Below are 17,581 nucleotides of genomic sequence, written 5' to 3' on the forward strand. Positions count from 1 at the left end.
TGATCATTTTATATATATATACAGTCTACACAGTAGGCAGGAAATGTTTCAGTCTAGTACAGCATCTGTCAAATGCATCCTCTTACTACATTCATTTGGATGAACAATCTCTTACAATTGTCACTGACAGACATGCATGCAGCACATATAGTTTAATTTTACAGTATAGCAACAAACACACCCACTGATGTCCATAAGATGAGATTTTTTTTTACTGAAACATCACACACTGCAACAGCCAGACTAAACAAATCCCTTTTTCTATGCATTCCCGTAAATAGAATGACTTGACTGAGAACAAATCTCATTATTACATGTATATAAAGGGTGTGTTTACACTCCTTCAAATAATGTTGACTATTACATGAGCTTTTCACTTTGGTACCTAGCAAATCTTTTTTAGTAATATATAGAGTAAATTTTTATGGCAGAATATTATATGCTAGAAGATACTGCCCCATAGTGGGTAAATCTACACAAGATGTTTGCTGCAGAGTTTCCTTAGTAAAGTCTCACGGTGCCCATATGCCAGCATGGAGGATGCTCTGATGTGCTGGCTGCTCAGGTCTGCTGCAGCTAGGCACTTACCACACTCCAGCAGCCTCCTGTGTTTTGTGTATCAGCATCAGCAGGGGGGGGCTGAACTTGATGATCCTCCTGGGTCCCTTCCAGCCCAAATGTCTATGTCTATGAAATCCCCATGCTTAAAAATGGCGGCAGAGGCTCTTGAACTAAAGCTTACCAAATAAGCTTTAGTTCAAGTGCCCCTATCACCATTTTTAAGCATGGGGATACTGATACAAAAGACAAAGGAGGCTGCTGGACCACAGTAATTGCCAAGCTCCAGCAGACTTGATTAATCCAGCACATCAGAGCATCCTCCATGCTGGCATATGGGTACCCTGAGACGTTTACTGAGGAACTAACTAGGCAACTCAGCAGTAAACATCTTGTGTAGAAGTACCTGGTATATAGCAGTATCCTCAGAGCCATTTGAATTAAAGCACCACCCCTGCACCTCTAAAGCACATGTAAAAGTGCCCTCAGTGTCTACACGTGTGATGCTATTAGGCTGCAGGAAACTAAAAAGCTCTGCAGCAGGGTGGTACTTGTAAATACAAATACTATCTTGCTGCAGAGTTTTTTCATGTGCAGCAACACATAGGCAGATGCTGACCTGGCTGGCTGGGACACAATGGTGCTTCAATGTGGGGGCTCCTTGCTGTCTAGCCCCCACACTGAAGCACCCATGTGTCCCAGCCAGCCCCTCCGCAATACATTGAATCAGGTCAGACCAGACCTGGTCTGACCAGGCTGACCCCTTGGGCTCCCTGCCAGATAGGGCTGCTCCAACCCAGCTCAATGTGCTGTGGTCCCAGGCACATGTGTAAGCATAGTGCCTGGGAGCAGTAAACTCTGGCACAATACGCACTTTAGTTTATTGCTTCATATTAATATATATGTGTAGATGTGCCTGCTGAAGACCAAGGCTACCCTCCCATTATAAACTAGAACATCTTTTTTCCATATACAGATACATACAAAACACAAAAATATTGATGCTTTTGAAATTGCACTAGCCACTATTCAGCAAAGTTAAACACTAAAATGTTTCTTAAAAAAAAAGATACAATTAGAATTCCTTTGCAAATTATAGCCAGACTTTTAGTGGCTTCAGTGGGACCAGGAGTATGTTTCACGAGTGTGTTTTAAAATTTGTACCTGAGGTTCAGATACCAATTTTTGAACTCAGTCTTTTTTTTTCCAATATATTATACCTCCTAATGGTTTTTTAATTTTTTGTTTACCATTTTTCTTCAGCTGAAACTCAATTTTCCACTAAAAATTTTTGATATACATTTTAAAGCAGCCCTGCCTATTACCTATTTCCCTATATTTTTTCTGATTTCATAAATTTTTAAAACCAGAGATCGTATGATCATCTTGTTCAGTGGTTCCTAGGTTATTCATCCCAGCAAACCACTGCCCACCTTCAAAATTTCTTACAGAACACTGTGTACCTTTAGGAATTGAAAAGCTAGGAAGGAATCAGTGCACAGAACACAGATCACATTTTGGGAACCAATGAATTAGTTGAACCTCCTACAGAGAAAATAAAATCCTACCTGGTAATTCTTCTATGAAGCCTGAGATTTCTGGTTGAATGCATAAATAGTTTTTAATAGATTCTTGTTTATAGACTTTTTTAATGAAGGAAACTTCAACATTTTCCTTGGAAATCCACTTAATTTATGCACTGCTAAAAATATGTCTTGTGTTCAATATGAATGTATTTAAAATCAGTTTTTAGCTCTTGGATCATTTCATGTCTCGGAGCATACGCAATCAGTTGGTTATGCACTATGACCATTGCCTCTGACTGTGCTTGGTACTGCTACCATAAAAAACATCTCTCTCAACCCGTTCCTTTTTATGAGTACCAAATGCCAAAAAAAAAAAAAAAAAATTTAGTTGTATAGCATGGGCCCAGGGCAAACCTAGAGCTAATCCCAGTCTCTCAATCTCATACATGCTTATCTGTGTGTTGCTAGTGGTACCATGACAGTGTCTTCATTACGTGCTTTGGCATTTCACCAACTGGGTTCATTTTTATGGTAAATAACCCTAAGATGATCTGAGGTGGTGTAGGCATGCATGTCCTTTTCAGTCATTGCTTCCTGGGATTCAGTCTCCATCCAGTGTGATCTACATTCTTTGTTCCTAGACATGTCCCCTTGTATTCAATTCTATGGGACCTGGAAACTATAGAATTGTATTATACTGGAACTTTTCATTTGCACACAGCTTAACAAATAATCCTAGTCATTCTGTACTAGTGATCTATTCTCATATTTACCACAATACTAGTCTTTGCCTTAACTTTAAACTTCATCAGAAGTAATTGAGTATGTTCATCAATTTATTGGCAAAAATCACTGGACGAAGGATTGGCCCTGGCAGATCCCCATAGTAGCCTCATTCTACTCCATGATTCACCACTAACATGATTCACCATTCTTATATCTATCAATTAGCTAGTTGCAATCTATTTACACCCCACTAGATGATTTTGTATTGGATTAATTTTTAATCGTAATATGGCATAGTATGAATTCAAACCGTTTATAGAAGTCTAAGCATTTTACACCAACATAGTTACCTTTATCAACCAATTTTACAACCTCATCAAAATATATATGCTCTTATCAAAATGTACTGAACCCTAAAAAATAATCATGTGTGGGCTATAGTTCAAGACAACTGTCTCTTTAGTGAAGCATTTTCCTATCTATAATAACATGAATAGAATAACTTTGTACTGAAGTGTGAAACTTGGTTGCAAAAACTAAAAAACCTTAAGAAATATTACAGACAATGTCACAGCCCTGTGTAACTTTTTTTACAGCCCTAGCCATGCCTTAGTATGTAACTAAATAGCAGGGAATGCAATTCAGCATGATATCTATTCAATGTAAGATTAAAAATATATAATGTACAAAATGTTCTGCAGCACAAACTTAATGTGAGCTAATCTATGATTTAATTTATAAATCAAAAGGAAAGTAGTTGTCACTTGAAGAATACTAGAATAACCTTTTGTTACTTCTCAAGACTTGGTCTATAAATTTTCAGTCCAGCAGACTCTTGTGTTGGTGGCACATGTTTTTTGTGGGCAAAAAATCTTGCCTCAGTTCCACAGAGCATTCATGTTACAGAAAGTAACTCCTTCCTTCACTCACACAAATGCCACCATTCTGTTAATTTACCAGGCATGGCACAAATGCCATGATTCATCAAACTGACAATGTCTAAAGAAGAACAGCTTGCTAAGAGTTCTTGCTGAAAAGTTAAAACCATATCACTTTTAATTTAAATATCTTTATATAAATGTAACTTTAAAACTGTCATTTTCTTTTAAAATAGGAAATAAATGAGATAACGCTTTCCTTCAGCAGTCCATTGGTTTTAATTCAGCACACATGCAAAAAATCATTATTTCTATGAAATAAAATGATGGTGTCATTTTAGTCCTAGTGGACTGAAGTTTGTTCAGTAAACATTCACCACAATTAACTGTGCCCTATCTTCCTCTGTAGTGAGGCCAAGTATTGAATAAACACAGAACTCACCTTATCCTCTAAACCTTAGCAATGGACTTCAAAACTGCACTAAAGTACATTGTGGGTCTGTGTCAGAATATTGTCTCTGACTGCTACTAAAATCTGAATACATGGCACAACAATCACTAGACAGTTGAAAATATTGCAGTGTAAAAGATTTTCACCAGAAGATTCCAACTAGATGCAGTTGAACTGTTTCATGGGGACACATGTCCTGAATCAGATTTTTCAATGGGAAGCTGCTGAAGAGTTTCATTTTAATAAGTTTAAAAATTTCAATTTGACTTTATCACTTTGATTTTCACAGCCCATTCATTTATATTTAACAGAACATTCAAACCAAAAGCTAACTGAAATGTGTTAACTTTTTAAAAACAAAATGTTCAGAAGACTTAATTTCATGGAAAAATTCAAGATTTTTATTTTTTTATTACAATGAAAAAATGAGACTAAACTTAAAATCTTGGAATTTCTCATCAGGCAGAAAATTCCATCTTTTTCTCTGGCCAACTGTGGTAAATAGCAATGGCCAGATTCTGTGTACCTATTAGGCATCTAAATGGATTTAGGGTAAATGCAGATGTTATACTCAGAACAACCTAACTAGGTTAGGTTGATATTAGCAGCAGAGTCTGTGTGCATCAAGGGAGTTTAGACTAGGCAAAAAATGTTCTGACTGAACTAACTTAGCTCACCTGGGGGTGCACTAGGTAGATCAGCTTAACCCATGTCCCTTCTTATAAAATATGCACACATTCAGAGTGCAACCCTGAGGCTGGAAAAGCCTCACCACTAGCCCCATCCCTGAGGCAGTGTTTTCCTACTTCCAACCCCGCCCCATCCTAGTTGAGTCTCTGAAAAGCAGTTAATGTCAAAGGTTGGTGGGTTTGCTTCCTCCTCATTGCTTTTTATCATCTGAGTGATAAGATGACATTGTGTTATAAAAGTAGAGATTCTAATATGCTGTCTGCTCTGTCACTGAAGACTTGTAGACCCATGGCTGGGGAAAGTGCAGGCTTGGTATAGTAGAGTCATGTACTCAGCATGTCACAGAACTGTCAAAGAATATATGTGGGTTTTCAGGAAGGAAAGCGTTGTCATTCACTGTCCTCACCACATCTTGATGATGCAACTGCTGCTTGATCTGTGACTACTTATTTGCCAATGTTACCCCTGCTTCCCTGAAGGTTAGCCATGGTAGGAGCTGCAGTTCAACAAGATCTCCAATTGTCTTGACTTTCTTGCCATTAGATTAAGATTCCATTCTTTCATCTTTCCAGCATATTTTTCAAGCCCTTTGGTGACCAGCTATTTATGATGGGACCCTGATTGTAATGTCTGGAAGTTCCTAGTCATGAAGTGGCCCAAAGGCAGCAGTTAAAAGAAAGTTGTCTAGCACTTGACAGACAACTATCAAGGCAGAAGTGTGATTCAGCAGCTGTAACAGAGATTGATCATCCCTCTTCAGGATGCACTCTGTTCCTCCCACATGGGGAGAGGACTAGAAAAGGTGCCCTAAACATAGCCTATCTTCTTTCTGCCTGGATAAGCAAGTACAGTGGGATGACCTTTACTGTAGTTGAAATCAGTGAAGGCACACAATCAGTTTCAGAATTTGGAACCTTGTGCAATCCCCAGAGCACTACACCATAATCATGGCTCGAAAACTCAGGTATCATAACATTGACATCACTGCACTGAGTGAGACCTGGCAAACAGAAGATGGGCAGTTCAAGGAACATAGACATAGATTCATAGATTCATAGATCCTAGGATCAGAAGGGACCTCAACAGATCATCAAGTCTGACCCCCTGCCTAGGCAGGAAAGAGTGCTGGAGTCAGATGACCCCAGCCAGATGCCTATCCAGCCTTTACTTAAAGACCCCCAAGATAGGGGAGAGCACCACCTCCCTTGGAAGCCCATTCCAAATTTTGGCCATCCTTACCATGAAGAAGATTTTCCTGATATCTAGTCTAAATCTGCTGTCTGTCAGTTTGTGACCATTGTTCCTTGTTACCCCAAGAGGCACCCTGGTGAACAGAGCGTCTCCAATCCCTTGCTGTATTCCCCTAATGAATTTGTAGGCTGCCACAAGATCACCTCTCAACCTTCTCTTGTGGAGGCTGAAGAGGTCCAGGTCCCTCAGTCTCTCCTCTTCTAGAAGGGTAAGCAGGAACGAGAATGATGGCTTTGTGGAGTTGGTTTTTTCATTCAAAATGAACCAAGTCAATGTCTGTCCTATCATAATTAATGAGCACCTCATGGTCATCCATGCCTATGCTCCAACTCTTGATGCCACTGATGAAACCAAGAGGAATCCTATGCCAGTATTGACCAAGTCTTTTCTGATGTTCTGGGGGGAGACAAATTAATTATTCTCAGTGATTTCAATGCCAGAGTTGGAAGGGACTTGAATCTCTAGAACAGAATCATTGGCAAGGGAAGAGTAGGAAAATTCAAGTCTAACATTATCCTCCTCCTGACAAAATGTGCTGAACATGAATTTACCATAATCAACACCCTATTCCACCAGAAAACAGGCACAAAACATTGTGGCAACACCTGCAATTTAAGTATTGACACCTGATTGACTATGACATTGTTTATGCCCAGGATTCCAAAGATGTCCACTTCACCCAAGCTATCTAGCAATTGATGGTTTCTGGACCAATCACCAACTTATCTGCTCAGTTTTGTCACTCAAACTGGCTTCTAAACAATGGCTGCAGCAGAAGCAATGCTGACAGAAGATCAGTGTCAAAGGACTCAATGAAGCATGACCTCTTCCACTAGTGCCCCAATGAAAAATTGGCAAATTCCAATCAACACCAATGGGACAATTTTGACAGGGCTTAGGGTGCCTTCAAGTCCACTGTCATCAGTACCTGCAAAGAGACACTGCAAAGGGATTCTCTACCAGGAAACGTCAAGACAGGTTTGATGATAATGACCAAAACATATATGAGTTGATTGACTACAAGCACAAGGCCTTTTGTGCTTGGGAGGATGACATCAAGTCCAAGCAAAATAAATAAAATCTGCAACAAGCCAAGGCAGAGATCCAAAGGAGGACCCATGATATGAAGAACAGATGGTGGTAAGACATGGCCAAGGAGATTAAACATCAGCCACAATATGCACAGGTTTTTTTAGTGCCACCAAAGCTATCTACAGCCCGAGCACTCAGGGACCAACACCTTGAGACCTAAGGATGGAGGAGACCTGATAAAGAATAGGGGAGCCAGCGTCCATTGGAAGGAGCATTTTGATGACCTTCTCAATCAAGACACCATTGTTGATGAGAGTGCTCTCAACTCCATCCCACAACACCCAGTCAGAGATGGTCTTGGAATCCCTCCAATCCTTGATGAGTTGAGTGTCGGGGAACAGCGGCCCCAAGGTCACGGTGGGCCGAGAGTGTTATCGGATCGGATCGAACAGGTGGGATTAGCGGCGAGGAGTCTGCGCAGTAAACGGATTCGTTCAGTTTTAAAGTAGATTAGATTTATTGACTTACGCTTTTGGAGCGTAGGTTGAGACGCTTGCTTCAGTTACAGTTACAACGAATTGAACGAACGACAAAGGAGACTGTTGGCCTACGGGATTCCTGAGTGAGCCCTTGCTTTCTACCCTGAAGGATAGGTGCGGCTGCCCACTCGATAGTCCCAGGGCTGGTCAACAGCTTATGGAATGGGTGACAAACAACGAAAACTGTAACACGGTGTGACGCCAGTCCAAGGTGGACAAACGGATGATCAGTGCCGAGGTCGATGAAGAGTGATGCTGAGGTCAGTGCCGGGTATGGTAAAACGAAGCCGTAGTCGAAGTGAGTCGGGTTGATCAGAATCGTGGTCAGGATCGGTGCCAAAATCAGTCCGGTAGCCAGGAGATCAATACGAGAACGAAGGGGAATCAAATAGCCAATTCGCAATGAGGAGGAGACCGGTAGGCCTGAAGCCCTCCAGAACAGCAGTCCCTGCCAAGGCAGCCTCTGCTTACAGGTCGAGTACAGTCTCCCCTCACACAACCACCACCACACTGACAGACAGAACCCCAAAGGTGGGGTCTCACAAACCCTTTATAGCAACCAAGTGGCTAATTAGGTTGCTTGCTCTGAAGAATTTTCTAGTTTTATGAAGTCATACTCTTAGCTAAACTGAGCATGCCTCTGTTTAGATTCTGCATATGACTGAGCATGAGCATGGTGGAAAAGTAGGTCACTCTTGATTGACAAGCCAACAGGTCACCCAGGGGGCACATGCTGGGCACGCTGTGGAATTTTCCATTAACCTGGCTTGTTCACGCATGTCAAACTTAACTCTTGTGTTACCAGCATACATTCAAAATTTGGTCCGGACATTGAGGAAAACCATTAAGCAGATGAAGAATGACAAGACATCTGGAGCTGATAGATTCTCTGCCAAACTCTTCAAGCAGGGGAGAGAGAGGAGCTTGCATCACAGCTCCATGCCCTCATTTTAAGGATTTGGAATGATGAGAAAATCTGAGATAACCTGGGGGATGCCATGAATGTGACAATCTTCAAGAAAAGAGACAAGTCCAACTGGAAATTACAGAGAGATCACCTTGCTGTCTACCACAGAAAAGATCATTGCAAGAACTCTCCTGTACCATCTCCTTCCACTTGTTAAATTGCTCCTCCTGGAATCTCAGTGTAGGTTTAGGGCACCAAGAGGCACAACTGACATGATCTTCACAGCTCACAAGCTGCAGTAAAAATTCTGAGAACGAAACAAACCTCTCTACATGGCCTTTTTTGACCTTACAAAAGCCTTCAACTCTGTCAACCAATAATTGTTGCAGAGGATCCTTCTGAAGTATGGGTGCCCACCAAAATTTGTTACTATTCTCTGCCTGCTCCATGATAGTATGTGAGCAGTTTCTCAGTAATGTATCTATGAAAGAGCCTTTGAGGTTAAGGCATGAGTTAATCAAAGCCACATCATTGCTCCAACTTTATTCTCGATATTCCTTATCATGATGCTACACCTGACCACCAACAAGCTTCCAGCTGCTGTGGAGCTAAGCTACTTAATGGATGGTAAGCTATTTAATCTCAGCCAGCTGTGAACCAAAACCAAGACCACACTGACCTCAATCATCAAGCTCCAATGTGCTGATGAGGCTGTAGTCTGTGCAGACCTTCAGGCCATCATTGATGTTTTTACCGAGGCATACAAGAAAATGGGACTGACACTTTCAAAGACTAAGGTCTTCCATCAACAAGCTCCTAATGAGAAATTCTCAGCTTGGGTAATTCAGATTCATGGTGAGACTCTGAAGAACACTATTTCCTGTACCTCAGAAGCCATCTCTCACAAAAGGCTGACATTGATGAAGAAAATCTGACATAACCTCAAATGTATAAGTGCAGCCTTCAGATACCTAAGAAAAAGGGTGCTCAAAAATTATATCTGAACAACAGATTTGAAACCAAGCTCATGGTTTATCAAGCAGTTATGATCCCCACCTTACTGTATGGAGTTGAGATGTGGACAATGTGCAGGAAACACATCAAGTTGTAGCAGGCTTGCCTTTTGGAGCTTGGGTTGAGTCCCAGGCTTGAAATCTTGCTGTTTTGATTGGTGGAGCTCATCCACCAATCAGAAGGCAACAAGTAGAGTTATGTCATCCCCCTTTCCTGAGGGGAGAGGGAAAGGAGTTTCCCCCCCTGACCTGATTGAAGACTGCAACGCTCAGGTCTTGAAGACTTCAGAGGTGGAGCCCTGGAGCATATAAAAGGAGCTGTGTGCCCAGCATGAGGGGAACACATCCGGGACAGGGAAGAGAGAAGAGTGGGGCTTAGAAGAGCTGAGAACAGCTGCTCAGTAGGGTGAAGCAGTAGCCCAGGAATGCCCCTGAAGACTTCCATCAGTGGGGAATGATGGTCCAGCAGCTAGGCTCTGTGTGTGCAGCACAGCACATAGCATCAAAACCCTGGGAGCTGCATGAGGCAGCTTAGATCTGCAACCTCTGGCATGTGGCAAGAGACACGGTGCACAGGACAGTGCATGGAGTAGGACCTTTGGAGCACTTGAGCAGTTCAGGTCCTCAGCTCCTGGAATGAGACTGGGAGCTCAGTGCAGGACGCGCTGCATGGAGGGTCCAGGAGCAGACTGAGCCTGGTGCTGCATGAGGCAGCCCAGGCCTCCAACCCATAGCAAAAGCTTGTGTCCAGAAAGGCAGATAGTGATCTGAGCTTACTGAACCAGCAAACAGGGCCAAGCCAGAGGCCCCAGAAGCCCTGCATAGTGGTGTTCCAGGGGACAGCAACCCCCTTGAAGCCCACTGCAGGCAAGAGAGCAGCCTGACGCAGAGGTCAAGGGCCACCCTCCAGGCCTGGGAGCCATGAGTTGCATGGAAAAGAGGATTCCCACAGGGGAGGGGGAGTCCCCCCCACCATTAGTGAAGGGCTCCTGAAAGGGGAGGTCCCACTGGAAGGACACCTCTAAAGTTACCAGCCTCTTTGTAGAGCTTGGGAAAAACCCAAGGGCATTGGGGTTTGCCCTTGGGATTGAGTTCAACTTTGGGGTTCTTGTGCCGTAAGTGGTGTGAAATCGTGTCTTATATTTTGTGAACTCTCATGTTGTAAATTAGTAGATGAATAGAGTCCTAGAGCTCTGCTGGGACCCCTTGTTTCACCTGTTTGTCCTGTTGTTTATTTGTATTTATTTGTGGCTTATTTATTGTTCACCCATACTTATGTATAGTTTATCTGTTGGCTGTCTATGTTTATTTTGGGATTTATCTGTTTCAGATCAGATACTCACCTGTGACTTACCTGTATCTGGAGCAGTAGTATAAGGCTTTATGGCATTTACCCAGAGGGTATTGTTTATGTTATTTTTTTAGAATATATATATAACATATGTTTATATCCATGTTTCTTTTCCTTGTGATAAGTTAATGTAAATAAATGTGTATATAGTTAAGTCCTCTAACTGTCCTGGCCTGGCTGTATAGGGATGGAGGGAAACTGAACAATCTGCAGTTCCCCCACAGCACACCTGCCAGGTAACAATTCCCTTCAGTTGGAGAAAGGGAGTATATACCTGAGTTACCTGGGCTACAAAGTCATTGGAGAAGTACCATCAATGTGGCCTGAGGACGAGCCTGCAAATCCAGTGGGAAGATAGATGCACCAACATTAGTATCCTCTCACAAGCAAACATCACAAGCCTTGAGGCAAAGATCATCTGAGGCTGAGACCAGTAAGATTCACCTTAGTCCCTGGAAAAAGCATAGAGCAGATCCTCAAGGAATGAATTCCTATGTTTTGGAAGAGGAGGTGATTAGGTACAGTCAGCATGGATTCACCAAGGGCAAGTCATGCCTGACCAAACTTATTGCCTTTGATGATAAAATGACTGGCTCTGTGGATGTGGGGAGAGCAGAGGACATGATATACCTGGATTTTAGCAAGGCTTTTGATACCATCTCCCATAATATTCTCATAAACAAGCTAAGGAAGTATGGGTTTGATGAATGGACTTTAAGGTGGATAGAAAACTGGTTGCATCATTCATTGGGCTTAGAGGGTAGTAGTCAATGGCTCAATGTCCAGCTGGAATCCAGTGTCAAGTGGAGTGCCCCGGGAGTTGGTCCTTGGGTTGGTTTTGTTCCATATCTTCATCAGTGACCTGGGAGATGGGTTATCGTGCACCCTCAGCAACTTCACAGATATCACCAAGCTGTGGGGAGTAGTGGATATACTGGGAAGCAGGGCTAGGATTCAGAGAGACCTTGAGAAAATGGAAGGATTATACCAAATGAAATTTCTTGACTTTCAATAAGGACAAGTGCAAAGTCCTGCACTTAGGATGAAACAAGCCCATGCACCATGCTGGGAACCTATTGGATAAGCACAAACTCTGCATTCAAGGACCTGGGGGTTACAGTGGACAATAAGTTAAATAACAGCCAACAGCATGCCCTTGTTACCAAGATGGCTGACAGCATTCTGGGCTGCATTAGTAGGACCATTGCCAGCAGATCCAGGGAAGTGATTCTTCCTCTCTATTCAGCATTGGTGAGGCCACATCTGGAGTACTGTGTTCAGTTATGCCTCCCTCAACTACAGAAAGGATGTGGACAAATTGGAAAGAGTGGAGTTAGAAAAGGATGGAGTTAGATTGTTCGCAGTGGTGACAGATGACAAAACAAGCAATGGTCTCAAGTTGCATCAATGGAAGTTTAGGTTAGATATTGGGAAAACTTTCTCACTAGGAGGGTAGTAATGCACTGGAATGAGTTACCTAGACAGGTGGTAGCATCTCCATAGTTGGAGGTTTTAAAGACCTAGCTAGACAAAAACATGGCTGGAATGAAATAGTTGGGGATGGTTCTGCTTTGAACAGGGAGTTGGAGTAGATGATATCCTGAACTCATCCCTTCGAGCACTAATTTTCTATGATTCTATGATTTGACATCAACTTTGCTGGGCCAACCACATCATCTGGATGTCCAACTCCAGACTCCCAAAGCAAGTTTTATTCTCCCAGCTCAGTCAAGGCATAAGTTCAAGTGGAAGGCAGAGAAAGCACTTAAGGGATGTCCTCAAGGCCAACTTGAAAAAATGCAACATCCACATCAACACATGGGAGTCTACCACCCAGGACCACCCTAAATAGAGGAAATGTCTGTAATGATAATCTGAGTAGTTTGAAACCTTACAATGACAAAAGCAGGTGGAAAAACAGGAGCAGTTGAAACAGTATGCCATGGGATGAAGCAAGAATCCAGAGCCACCCAACTCACATGGAGATGCATGCCTGAGTTGTAGCAGGGTGTGTCTATACATGCATTTCATCTGGGAGCAGCTTACTCAAGAGTAAACTACTTGTAAGTAAACACTTCCAGCCAGGTGTCTACATGTGCAGGGCCTTGGGAGGAGATTTGCAGTTCATAACAACAAACTGCTCCCACCCCCACTGCTTCTGCAATGGCTCTCTGTAGGAGCTAGGTGGAACTCTAGCCCCCCCCTGCTGCCAGGGCAGGGGGACACTATCCCCTGGCAGCTCTCACGGGCAGGGGGCAATCTTTCTCCCGCTGCTGCCTAGCTGATTGGGAATGCATTTGCTCCTGGTCAGGGGTCTACATGTGCACTAGTGCTCAATTACTAATTCTGAGTAAATTTGTTACTTGCTTTTGCTGGTACCAAATTTACTCACAATCATAGCCAATTACTATGCTGTAAGTGTCTGCATGTGTAGACATGGATGCTGACTGTACAGTAATTAGCTGTCCTGTGCAGTAAAGCATCTCATGTAGGTGCACCCACAGAGTCTGTCGATCTTGGATTGGCTTTGTCAGATGTCCTCCGACGCAAAAATAAGATAATCATGGAAGGCAGTCATCCTCAACTGTGAGGGATTACCAAAGAAGAAGATAAAAGTAGATATAAAATAATGGAATTTTAGGGCCTTGAAGAGGGTGAAATAGAATCTCACTTAGGTTCTTAAGTCTACTTTTATGTCTAATAGGGCTGTGCAAAATTTTGCCCAGTATTTCATGTCAAAGCTGTTTCGATGCTTTTCAAGTTCAAAACAGTGAAACTGAAATGAAACAAAAGCTTTTGAAACAGCTTCAAAACAAAACAAGAGAACTCAAAATGTTTTGAAACATTTCGAGTTTTGAAGCCAGGCTTACTGACTTCAGTGCTGGTCCCAGCTGGCAACACCTGCCTCCTATCATCTGGTAGGTAGATTGGGGGCTCCCCCACACCACTGGGAAGGCTGCAGGAGCTTTGCTGAGAGTGCAGGCCCCTGATCTGCCTGCCAGATGACAGACCAGTGATGGGCACAGCCTGCACCCAGTGCTGGGAAGATCAGTGCTGCCATTGGCCCCAGGTGGCAGCACCTGGCTCCTGTCACCAGGCATGCAGATTGGGAAAATGCACCCTGGGAGGATTCTGGCACTACCTCCTCAGCCCTCCTGGGGGTGCAGGTGAGTCCCTGATCTGCTTGCCTGCTGCATTTTATATTTCCCCATAATAACCTGTGGATGAAATGTTGAAACAGCAAAACAGTTTTGACAAAATGAAACAGAACGGTGCTTTCAAAATGAAATGATACTGGAAATGAAACACTGTATCGTCAAATTGTTGAAACAAAAATCAAATCAGAACGGTGCTGTTTTGCATAGCCCTAATGTCTAATTGGTAGAATAGAGTCTAGCCCTATGTTATCCCTTTATGTTAAGTTTTGTTTCCAAGGGCACTTTCTATTGAATTGTGCAATTAAAGGACTGTATCTGATAGAATAGATACACAATTAGGTATACTTGGTAACTTGTAGCATTAGATATACTTGGAAACTTGTAGCATTCCAGTGTTTTCATTGAACATTTTTGGACAAATGTGTGTTTGGATATGTGCACATTTTCAATTATAGTGTATTTTAAATTGAAAATATGGCATGGATCTATTGGAAACAGTAAGTAAATCATTCTTCTAATGGACTTCCCTGGACATGGTTGCAATTTGTAAAACTGTTAGTTATTTATCAATTTCTACAATTTTGGGAAAAAACTGTAAAATAAGTGCAATTACTGAAAAATGTCCTACATGGAAAGGTGAAATAGATATATTTTTTAATTACTATCAGGAGAGGAAAAACACATTTCCTAATATTCCCTGGATGTCTGTACACAATTATGAGGTTTTACATCAGTGCAAGGATCACTGTGCAGGTTACCTGAGCTGTGTCTTTTCTTTTAAAGGTGCAGTCTCTATAGCAACCAGTAAATTTGGCTTTTATCTTTGAAGCATAATAGACAGAGTTATGATTCAGCAGGGGGTTTTAAACACAGTGACATGTTTTTTGTAGACTGGAACCCTCATGTTTACTAAATTTTGGAAAAGATGGGAAAGAAGGACATTGGTGAAAACTCACACAATTATGCATTTAATTCTTGTAGCATTAATGCAAACAAAAATCTCATGATTTCCCTCATCATTGTAGCTTAGTGTTAATAAGAGTGTTAAGTAATGTTCATAAAATATAAAGTTTCATGAATTTATCAAATATTTGCATATACAAAAGGAAAACAGTTATAAAATACTTTTCATAATACAATGCTATATTAAACACAGCCATTCACAGGGTGAAGAGACATATTTCTGTGGAAGTTTATTGGAGGGAGTTAGAAGCAGGTACAGACTAATGAAGACTTTTAAAGATTTGTAAGGGAGGACTGAAAGGCTATAACATATTCTCCATGCCCCTTTCAGCCAGGAGGAAAAAGGGAAGGATTAGGGAGCTCAGGTACATAGAGCATTAATTTCCAAGTAGTTAATTGTGGCATAAATGTTTTTAGCTGTTGCACAAAAGGCATCATTAAAAAGCAATTAATGTTAACACAATGTTTTGTTTATATTATTAGGAGTGCTACAGGTTGAACAGGGATTAGATAATTATCCCTGTTGTGATCGTTACTTTCAGAGATGGGAGGGTTTTAAAAAAACAAACAAAATTGGGTGATGAAATTCTGTTATTGGATTTTAATTTTATTTTACCTAATTGCTATTGCTGTTCATATTCAAAATAAACTATGCAAGTCGCTCATATTCTAATGAGAATCTTGTGTTCTACAGCTTTCAGTTGCATTTGCTTTTCAGTCTTTTTTATGTTTAAAATTCCTGGGCTACCACTTCAAAATTGTAATTCAACAATAGATAGTGATACTTCAGTTTGCTCAGCCAAAAACACCCTAATACTGTTGTGACAGCTGAAAACTATGTCTGTGTGATAAAGATGTTTGCTGAAGGCTCTATGAAGATCAGACCAAGTGTTTTTCTGTCATTTGTTCAGATATTAAGCTATATGTTCTTGCTAAAAGCCTAATTAAAGTCTAAGATGTAATGAGGCCTTGTATGTAGTATAAGGCCTAATACATTTAGCAAAGCCTGATAGAAGTAGTGATGGTAGGCCTTGTGGCATAGTTAAAATTAACCTTATCAGAAGAATGCAAGGCTTGTACTGCAATTGGTCGGTCTAAGGACAGTTGAAGTAAAAAGAATCTGAATGGCTGTAAGTTATCAGCATAGCTCAGAAGTTATAAATTGGCTGGCACATCCGGAAATCATTCAGAAGGAAGATACAGCTCTATGAAAGGAACTACTAATTAGCAGTTAACCTGGATCAGTGGGCCCGTGGATCTCGAGGAGCCCAAGCAGTGAATACCAGGGTCCTTCCCGGTACTTCTCAGACAGTGCTGATCGGGGACTCCTAACTTTGCTGAGCTTTGTGGAAAAGAAACTTGTCATACTTTTAGGGAGAAACCATATTTGACAGAAAGAATTTTTGACCAATACACTATCCAGATTGCTTATGATTTTAACATTCAATAAAAAAGTTTCATCAAATTTTTTCGTTATGGGTATTGATTAGAATTGTTTTACACTAGTACTTATAGGCCTCAAACCACGTCAAGACCTTATTATTCTGTACAGAAGTAAAATAACAACCTTACTAAGATTACAATCTAAAACACATAACAAATGAAATTGCTTATTTTTCTAAAGCCACCAATATGAATCAATATACGTTGTCTGCAGTATTACAGGTATTTCCTGATGGATATATTTTTGTCTTTATTTTAGACTCATAGTAAAATTGAAATAGTAAATCAATAAATACTGTATATGTTGTAGGCAGAAAAGGAAAAGTATAACTGTCCTATCTTCATTTGCCTTAAACTGAAACTCGTACTCATAGTTATAGGGTTTGCATGAGCCCAGATGGCTTATCAGGTTAACATGTGTAAGGAATGCAGTTTTTGTTTCTGGTGGTACAAGAGGAAATGATACAGCTAACAGCCTTTAATTCCTTAGCGTGGCTACCTCCCCTTGTGGGGTCTGTTCCCTACTGGGGTCTCTGGCACACCAGCTGGAGGAGCTCCAGGCCACAGTCCAGAGACTGCGTGCCATCAGGGACTGTGATCAGGAGAATGACTCCTACTGCCAGGCCCTTCTCCCCCAGGAGCCGAAGGGTAGACCACGGTCTCCCTCCAGGACAAGGGAGGTCTCTGGGACCTCCCATTCTGTCCAGTCAAGGGCATGAACCAAGGTGGTCAAGGGCCCTAAGGCCCACCGCACCAAGGCCCCTGCCCCACCAGAGCTTAGCAACAGGAATGAACCTCTTGCAGCTCCAGCAGAGCCTGCTGAGTTGCCAGCTCCCGCAGGCAACACAGGCCCAAATGCAGCTACCACCCCCACTCTCCCCAAGACAAAATGTAAAGTGTTTGTTTTGGGAGACTCCATCCTGAGGGGGACTGAAGGAGTAATCTGCCACTCCGACCCCTTAGCCTGGGAAGTCTGCTGCATTGAGGACATTGCGGAGAAGATCCCTAAGCTCCTCTAACCCACAGACCACTATCCCATGCTCCTTATTCATGTGGGTACCAATGACATGACTTGGAGCATTCCCAGCTGGGTCA

The sequence above is a fragment of the Gavialis gangeticus genome, unplaced genomic scaffold (assembly GCF_001723915.1).
Source record: "Gavialis gangeticus isolate Ggan-Ray unplaced genomic scaffold, GavGan_comp1, whole genome shotgun sequence".
In the NCBI taxonomy this organism is placed as follows: domain Eukaryota; kingdom Metazoa; phylum Chordata; order Crocodylia; family Gavialidae; genus Gavialis; species Gavialis gangeticus.